The following is a 9,427-nucleotide window of genomic DNA, read 5'->3' on the forward strand; positions in this document are numbered from 1 at the left end:
AGTTTATCACCTGAAAATGAAGTATCCAGAGGTAACTTCTCTAGTCTCTAAAAGTTTGCCTTCTTAGTACCAGTCAAGAGTATTGAGACTCTTGAATGTGTCCAGAGAAGGGCAGCTAGGCGGGGGAGAGGCCTCGAGCACAAGCTCTATGAGGAGAGGCTGAGGGAGCTGGGTTTGTATAGCCTGGAGAAGAGGAGGCTCAGGGGAGACCTTATTGCTCTACCTGAAGGGTGGTTGTAGCCAGGAAGGGGTTGGTGTCATCTCCCAGGCAACCAGCACCAGAACAAGAGGACACAGTCTCAACCTGTGCCAGGGGAAGTTTAGACTCGAGGTGAGGAGAAAGTTCTTCCCAGAGAGAGTTGTTAGCCAGTGGAAAGGGCTGCCCAGGGAGGTGGTGGAGTCACCGTCCCTGGATGTGTTCAAGAGGGGATTGGACGTGGCACTTAGTGCCATGGTTTTGTAGTTATGAAGTGTTGGGTGACAGGTTGGACTTGATGATCTTTGAGGTCTTTTCCAACCTTATTGATTCTCATTCTATGATTAGGGATAAACAATGTACTGGCACACCCTATTGTTTGATGCTCACTCTCACAACCTAATAATCTGTCTCTTACAATTTCCTGTACTTGTTGTGATACCAGTGTAAATAACCTCTGAATATTTAAAAATCTAATAATGGAAATTGATATTTTTATAAAGCCTTTGCTAGAGCAGGGGTGGATTTAAGTATGCTTTGTTTATCCAAAAGATTCAGAAATTAGATATTTATATTAAAAACTAATTTTTTTTACAGACTCATGAATCTTGGCAGCCTGTATGGCTGGGATTTAATTCTTGGGTTTGACAGCACTGCATTCTTTTGATTTGTTATATATGCTTCAGATCTATGACTTTGTAATTGGACATGAACATGCCTATGAACTGAACTTGGTCTCCAAGGCTTTGCATAAAATTAGCCAAGACATGGTAAAAGTGGAGTTGTCACTACAGCTCAAAACTCTCAGATACTGCAAGTATCAGTTAAAAATACCAATAGCCATAAAGGCACTCGTGCAATTTCACCTAACCACACACAAGAAGCAGCAGGTTTTGTAAAGTGATATTAACTCACCTTTCAAAGGTTCTATCCCTACCCCCACAAGTTAAGTATTTAACATTTTTCACTTTCTAATTTTTAATATTTTTCTATCTTATTAAATATTAATTGGATTCTTATCAATGCTTATAAATACTTAAAGGTGGGTGTCAGGAGGATGGGGACAGTCTTTTTTCAGTGGTGCCCAGCAACAGGACAAGAGGTAATGGGCACAAACTTGAACAGAAGAAGTTCCATCAAAATATGAGGAGGGTGGTTGGGCACAGGAACAGCCCATCGGGAGAGTTGTTGGAGTCTATCTCTGGTGTCATTCAAAACCCACATGGACACCATGCTGTGCAACTTCCTCTAGATGAACCTGCTCTGTCAGAGAGGTTGGACTGGATGACATCCAGAGGTTCCTTCCAACCTCTTTCATTCTGTGAATCTCTGATAGTTTTATCCTACCACCTAAAAGCATATGTATCATTTAGGTATAAGTGCAGCATTCACTCTCAGTGACGGGTAGCCTTTCAAAAACCTTCAAAATCTCAGCCTACAATGTAATTATGTTTCAAAAAGTTCTCACTGTTACAATTGCACACAAAAGAACTGGAACCATTATTTTAGCTGCTAGCATGAGTTGTGATTTCAGTGTTGCAATATGAGCCAGTGTGGTTAACTTCATGCAAGGAACACTCACAAATTTGCTTTTAGTAAAGTGTTGATCCTTACAAGGCCAGTTTTCAAAAATCTGTTCTCCATTTGATGAAGACAGTTGCCCTGTCTCTCCTTACTGTGCCACTGGACATTCTAGGCAAAGCAAAGAATGTCTTTGGGAAACAGCAGTTTAAAGCAACAGTTCAATTGTCCACTGAGCCCTTGAACAGTTCTTGTGTTTGATTGAAGTCATCTACATCAACCTTATGTTGCTTATCTGCACTGACCAGAACACTGTATGGACCATAGAGACCTCTGTCAACCCAAAAAAATAGATGAAAAGCTGCTTTTCTTAGCAATAGGTACTCTTCTGCATGGAGATAGTGTAACAGTGCTCACAGAGAAGCACAAGTGAGAATTATGACAGAAAACCAGGTCACTAGAGGCACAGTGTGTTAACTTCAGGGTGGGGTGGTGACACTGAAGGTGGGTCAAGGGACTCTGAGGGGAACACCAAACCATTTGAAGCAAGCAACTGAAGGACTTGACCAGAAAGGCTAACTGTCTGCAGAGATACCACTCTTCCCTCATCAACTTTTTCTGAAATTCTTTTCAAAGGAAAAGCTTTCCAATGGCAGAATACACAGCCAAGGTTTATGCTTCTCTCCTCTCCCTGCCCCTCCTCCTGCATGTTAAACAGACCAGAGACCTGACATTTTATGTTGTTTGTTTGAAATGATAAACTTAATCATGAGTGAAATGTTAGGAAGTGACAGCGCTGGCCACAGTAAGGTCATTTCTCCTTTCAGCCAAGTACAATACAGCTTTCCCCTTAATTGCATTGCCAGTCCTTGCCACAGGAGGACCCAGGCATTTGCAAGTGGGGAACTGAATCTGTCTTTGTGATAATTAAACCATGGACCTCTGTAAAGACTGCCAAATCTGCCATATGGTAGTTTTATGACCTAGACTGCTGTTATCTCTTGAGAAAGCTAACATCCTAATCTCATTTTAGTTATCTGTGATCAGAACCCACATTTCTAGAGGGCAAAATGCAGGAGTACTGCTTGTCACACAGCATCCTAAAGCAATGACATTTTTTTCCAGTGGTTCACACTAACAAAATGAAGAGAGAACTCATTATCGACATAATGGAATTAAAACCGAAATCAAGAAGTTAAACCTAAATAACCTATGGGTTACCTTCACACAGTTTGTAACATTTCTCAGAAATTCCTGAGACTTGACTTTGGGTAGATGAGCACTCTGATGAGTAATTAAAACATTCATTGCAGGGAGGTTGAGAAAAGTCCACTGGGTTTTTCCAACACAAACACATTATTTTAAAACACAAACGCAAGAGGCTAGAGCCTTTGGAAGTCCGAGTTCATTTGTTACGGCTACACTCCTTTAAGAGCATCCTTGTAAGCTGTCAGAGCTGGGCAAATCTTTTACAGGAAGAGAAAGCCTGACTGTAAGATGCACAGTATGAAGAATGAACAGATCAGAACTGGTGCTGGATAATGCTTTATGCTTGGCCCTTCTCATATTTCTATTATTTCAATAAATTAACCCTAATTTGTCTTCAAATCTGTAATACATCCATCTGAGCACTTGCACTGTAGTTCAGAAACACACTGTCCTTTAGAACCCAAATACAAATGCTTACCATCTGTGGTCACCTTCTTACATATCTTTTAGGGCTGGATCATTTCATAATGAAGAGAATGCATCTGCTCCTTTGAGCAAGGTTATGTTTTCCAAGGTGCACTGAAAGCCTAAGAAACAGGAGGCATACTTTTCATCTCACTAGTAGCAAGCAAATACACAGACTGTATTCTTTGATGGCTAAGAGAGCCTTAAATATAAGTAACTTTAGTACTTGGAATTGCTATTTGAAAATTATGCTTGTTATAGGTTTTGAGATGGGATATTTCTTTGCAAAGAGAGACCTAATGGCTACTGAAGTCCACTCTTAAGTTCTCCAGACTGATGACCTTCATCACATTTATCTGCTAGACAGACACTCTTATCCAGAGATTACATAGGTCTGTTTTTACAGAAATATTCTGGTTATATGATCTAGATAATGTAGCCTGCTATAAATCACCCTGGTTGTCCCCTGATATTTTGAAAACTGATGAGACTGCCGATTCTTGCTTCTTACTTTGTATGCAAATGATAAATTATAGATGGGAAATAGGAAAAAGAAGGTTTTACTCGTTTGCTGGATTGAAACAGACTGGATTAGTGAGCGAGCAGTGGTACCCTTGGACTATTTATTGTGACATTGCTTAGAAAAATTCAAACCCCAAAGCCTTCAAATCACTGGGGACATTGTTAGCCTTCTGCAGGAATTATTAAAATGTACAGAAATGTATGAGCATCACTTTATAATAATTAATCAGGGGCTGTTGATTAATAAAGCTCATTTTTTAGTCCCGATGATTCAGGGTATTATCCAAAGGACAGTGTCCTTGTCATATTGATTAAGAAAGCAGACTTTGCCGTGGAAGAAAGTGTAAGAACAGTCGCGCTTCTTCCTTCCCCCCTCCCCCCATATTAAATAAATATTGAATGAGAATATTAACTCGTTAACCTTGACAACAATTTGTAATTTTCATAAGGAGGAAAACTCGCATATTCAGCAAATAAATTGCTGCAGGGATTTCAGGGAAACAAATTGGAGAGAATGAAGAATGCTACCATATGAATTCTGTCGTTTTTATGGGCTGCAATGATAAATTTGTTTGGTTATGTCCCTCAATTAAGGCCACAAATACTGTAAAGTGTCAGAAGGAAGTTAACTGGTAGAGCTGGTACGGCGGAGTCTGGGTGACAATCTAAGGTCATTCAGGAAGTTGAGATTTCTTTCTTCTTTTAGATCCAGCTCAGATCTGGAGCAAGTATCTTAACCGAGTTACAGAGTGCATCTTCTGTACAGCATATTAATCCCCTTAAAGCCTTTGTTAAAAGATAACTCCCTTTATTAGGTATTGCATGAGAAAATCTTTATGTGGAATTAACAGCACCAGTCACAGGTTTTACAGGGTTATCTAATTATTTTGAACTCAGTTTAACCAGGAATGCAGGTAAAATAAATAATGCGTAAGCTGTTTACCTCTGCAGCTTTTGAGCATTATTTTTTAACCCCCCATAAAAATGTTCTGCTTTGAAACTCAAGCTAGATTGCTGCTTTAATGATTACAGGAAAAATGGACACTCTTTGCTCTCTTTCATGTATTTCCAGCTGTACAAACCTTATTTGCTCAGATCATTGACCAAGTCAGCAAGCCAGCAAAACACATTTAAGCACGTGCCCAGTTTTAAGCTTGTTTTGCCTCAACTGACATCAAGTAATATTATGGGTGCTTAAAATTAAGCATATGCTTAACTGCTTTGTTGGATTACAGCCCAAATTATCTATTAATCCAATTGCATGGTTTCCTCTGATCACTGCCGTCTTGAAATTCTTACTGTACAATAGATTTAATATAAATGCATTATGTTTGTCAGGCGTGCCACTAGATTTGCATGCTGTCCTTGTCTGCTTGGGCATATTATCATCTATAGGAGAATATTAAAGATTGAATATGATTTTCTCTTAAAAAAAAATTTAATTTCAGTGACTTTTGGGAGGCTATGAATGAAATGCATTTTGTTTGGGAAATTAAAAGGGGGAAAGAAAAAAAAATGAAATGAAAGTGTTTAACACTTTAAAGGTCCAGATAGGGAGCACGAGGCAAATGAGAAAATGCCCATGGAAACCAGCAGCCTTGGAGCAGAGGCAAGACAACACAGACAGTGTTTGGTATGCTGCTAGTTACTTTTGCAGCAACAATAACTGGTGTCTGATTATATTCCGATTTTACTGTACTCATTCTGCAAGGACTCCAGGATAGAGAAACGCTGTCTCCCTATCTTACATGTGGGAAGCTTCGGCACAGAGAGACTGGCTGCCAGGCTATTAAAGGTACATAAGTGAATTCCCATTCATTTCAACACATGAATGCATATGAGGTGCCCAGATATTTCAGTGAAGGGGACCATTGAAATCACAGCACATTTGCTGCTATTTCACTTTTCCAATCTGTACCTTTTGAGGGTTGTTTTTCCTCAGTGTCCTCATACATTTTAATGATACTAAGAGTCACTTTAAGTACACTTAAAAACAAAAAGGAACAAAAAAAAAAAAAAAAAAAAAGATAAAAAGAATGCAGCCTTAAGTAATTTGTCTAAGATCTCACAGGAGATCTTAGTGAAGGAAATGGTCTAAGTCCTGTGCACTGTGCCACCCAGCTCCTTGCACCTGGCCAGCCCTGATCCTCCCAGGTGAAATCCTGGCTATCTTGCAGCAATGGTGGCAGACTGACCACTCACAGTAGCTTTCAGTTCTTTTGAGCTACACATGCTGTACAGCTTTAGCTGAAATACAGAACAAAAACTTGCATAACCCTGACAAGATGCTATGAGTAAGAAGCAATGGGGTACATGCTCAGGGATGCAGTTATCCACTCATGATGCATTACAGAGGATAATAGTTATAATGACTTTTGCTAAGCCTTTTTTGCTCTCAAAGTGCTAGAAGCAAAAATAAATAAATAAATAAGAAAATCCCTGCATTTCTATTACTGGTGGCACTGGAATATAATCAGGCAGTACCTGCAGGATAAATCAAAAGATTAAATTAAGTTGGGATTTGAATCCCCACTAAACAAAGAATCAAACAGAGATTAGGTTTTTCTGGACTCTAGTCTCAGAATAGCTTTCAAGGGCCTCCCTTACAAACATAATATCATTATTTGCTTTGACCACTGATACGTTAAAGAAAACATAGGAGAGGGGGTGGAAGGGGGACTAGTCAGGCAAGCAACAATATGGAGAGCAGTATGGGGCATGCTAATTTTTATTCATTGCCTGGCCTCCTGCCTGCTTCTCCTGAGTCTATTCAAGTCCTAGCCTTGGGTTCTGACTCTTGACCGATATCTGTCAGCATGTTCTGTATCCTGCCTTCTGCTGTTACTTTTGTTCAGCTCGATATTTTACCTTGCTTTTTGCAGGAGACTGATACCTGTCCTTCCACCCATACTGCCATCTTGTGAAGCTGTTTATTCCTTCTCCACGATTGCCAAACCCTCTACCTTTGGAGAGAAGTTGTTCAAATACGACCAATTTTAATCATAATCACAGAATAACATCATTTTTAGCAGCATGAGAATCATTGTCCTGGCTCTGACCCACAGGCTGTACAGTCCTGAATTCCTCTCCTGCCAGCAACTGAAGAAAGGTGAAAGAAACACCAAAGCTTACAAATAATTTATACCTCCCTGCCCACAAGATGTCACCCTGAATTTTAACAAAGGTAGATTTACCCTTAAATTTTCCCTCCTCCTTCCCATATTCTGATCATAAGAATCAACTACATTAACTCTTAAAGATTCATGATTTACCCATGACCACGAAAATCCAGTTTGAATCTTGCTGCTCCTTACTTCAGTAGCATATTTCCCCCGTATTCCACCACCGAATTCCGGGCTGTATTTCCTCTAATTTTTCATTGTGCAAGATAAATATTTTCAGATCAGTCTGCACAAACCAATCCAGTGTGACCAAAGGCTGTTTCAGTGATGTTCATCTCAAGTTCAAGAAGTATGAGGGGGATTCTTTAATGAGTCTTATAGTGTGTTATCTGATAGCGGTGGCCTCAGATTTCAAGCATTTCACAGCTTTTGGAGGATAAAAAAAATCTCAGCATGAAAAAAGGGAATGAGAAGTCTCTAAGCTTTCTTGAAAGTGGAAGTGACAACAGCCTTACAAGAGTGCATTTGCCAAATCTTTAGCCTTGGAAAGTGATGTATTTGAATTTCTAAGGTTTAGTATGTACTGTTATTTTAAAAACGGATTCAATTTGTTTGGACCCCAGAGCTGCAGTTCCATCTTGAGAATATGCCGATGTGTACACAAAGCTCTGCTGCTCTTTTCATCAAGAAAGAAAACTGTTTCTGCCAGGTTTTTTTGCACCCATTTTATATATTCCCTGTGCTCTGTCTCTGCACAGAGACCACAGACCCAGTCGTGGGAAGGAAGCGTGTCAATGACCCATTAGAAACCTGACATGACATTTCTGTGCACGTTTACCAGGGTTGCTCTCACAAGCACAATAATTACACACACAAATGAGGTTTGAAATTGCCCTTTTATGAAAATTCAACCCTTGATATTTAACTATTTAATAAGAACCTATCTTGCATCTGATTTGCAAATCAAATGTTTGTGTTAAAGGCTGGATTTTTCAGAGGGAGGAGGTCTGACACTGGTATGCCTTTTCTGTGTCTGTTTTGCGTGCTCATTTATGGAGCAAGTACAAATGAATTTGGCTTTTTAAAAGAAATATTTGTTTCATCTCTCTGTGTGAGTGTTTGCATGCAACCACCAGATAACTAATAACTGGACACATGAAACAAGCACAGAGGCACATGTATTAAGTTCTATCTTAGAACTTCCTAAACACCTTAAAAGCAGATATCCCAAGTTTATCAGTGGGTGATTATAAACACCTTTGCACCAGAGCACTGCACGGTACTGTAATAAGCCTCTGGCCAAGCAGCCCCAGCCTGCTGCTACACAAACAGAATAGAGCTTTACAAGCTATGTGCTATGCTGAACCAAGATACCATATGCAGTATTTGAAAGTATATTATTTTATGGTTAAATCAAAGCATTGGGGCCGCTTTCAAGGGAAGTTTCTTCCTGATTTTATGTGAACAGAGGTAAACACTGACTACCTTGGAAGTCTTATCTATAGATTGTCTTCCTACTTGCTATTCTTTCCCTAATTCAAGACAGCTGCTACTTTGGAGATTCTGATACAAGTGTCAGGTTTGAGAAAAGAATATAATCAAATTTCTCCTCTTAATCTTTGTACTACATCAACAACATTCAGCAGTTCTGCATCAGCTCGCAACTGAAGATCTCCAAATACTTCATAAGGCAGCAAGAAGCAAAATGCTGCATATCAGGCAGTTAATCACTGTACCTACTGTACCAGTGGGAAAACAGAAGCACAGAGTGTTCAACTGATCTGCCCAGAGCCACATGTCAAGTCTGTGGCAGAGCTTGGAAGTAGTACTGAGATCACCTGGCTCTCACACTTGAGCTTTAATAGCAAGACCATCTGTGCTCCTAGACACTATGACAATACAAATATTTAATTCTGCTGATGAGTTTTAATGAGTTGTACATGCATACAAATCTATGCCCAGACCAACAGGGTGTGTCATACCTGTCGCATCATCATGCCCTGGGAGGGCATGCAAGTGCAGTAGACAACTTGATGAAAGAAGCCAGGACTCTGGCTCTGAGAACTAGGAGTTTTTAGGAAAAAGAAGTCCCCTATCCCACTCTCAAAATGCTTATTCTTCCTTAATTTTCTCTAACATCAGAAGTGGGGAGGCAGGGAGCTCAGACAAATTTCCTAGAGAGAGACAATTTGTGGAGCAGTTGTACTGGGCTATTCCTACAGAAGACTAAACTGTTGAAGCACAAATATTTTTATCTTAACATTTACTACAAATGTCTTTGAAATTTCTGCCCTTTCTACTAAGTATTCTAATCTGATATGCAGTAGCAGATGTGTTCATGCCAAGTACACTGTTGCTATGAAAACTTACCAGTTATCTTAACAGTACTTCA

This window comes from Dryobates pubescens, chromosome 26 (genome assembly GCF_014839835.1).
Source record: "Dryobates pubescens isolate bDryPub1 chromosome 26, bDryPub1.pri, whole genome shotgun sequence".
In the NCBI taxonomy this organism is placed as follows: Eukaryota; Metazoa; Chordata; class Aves; order Piciformes; family Picidae; genus Dryobates; species Dryobates pubescens.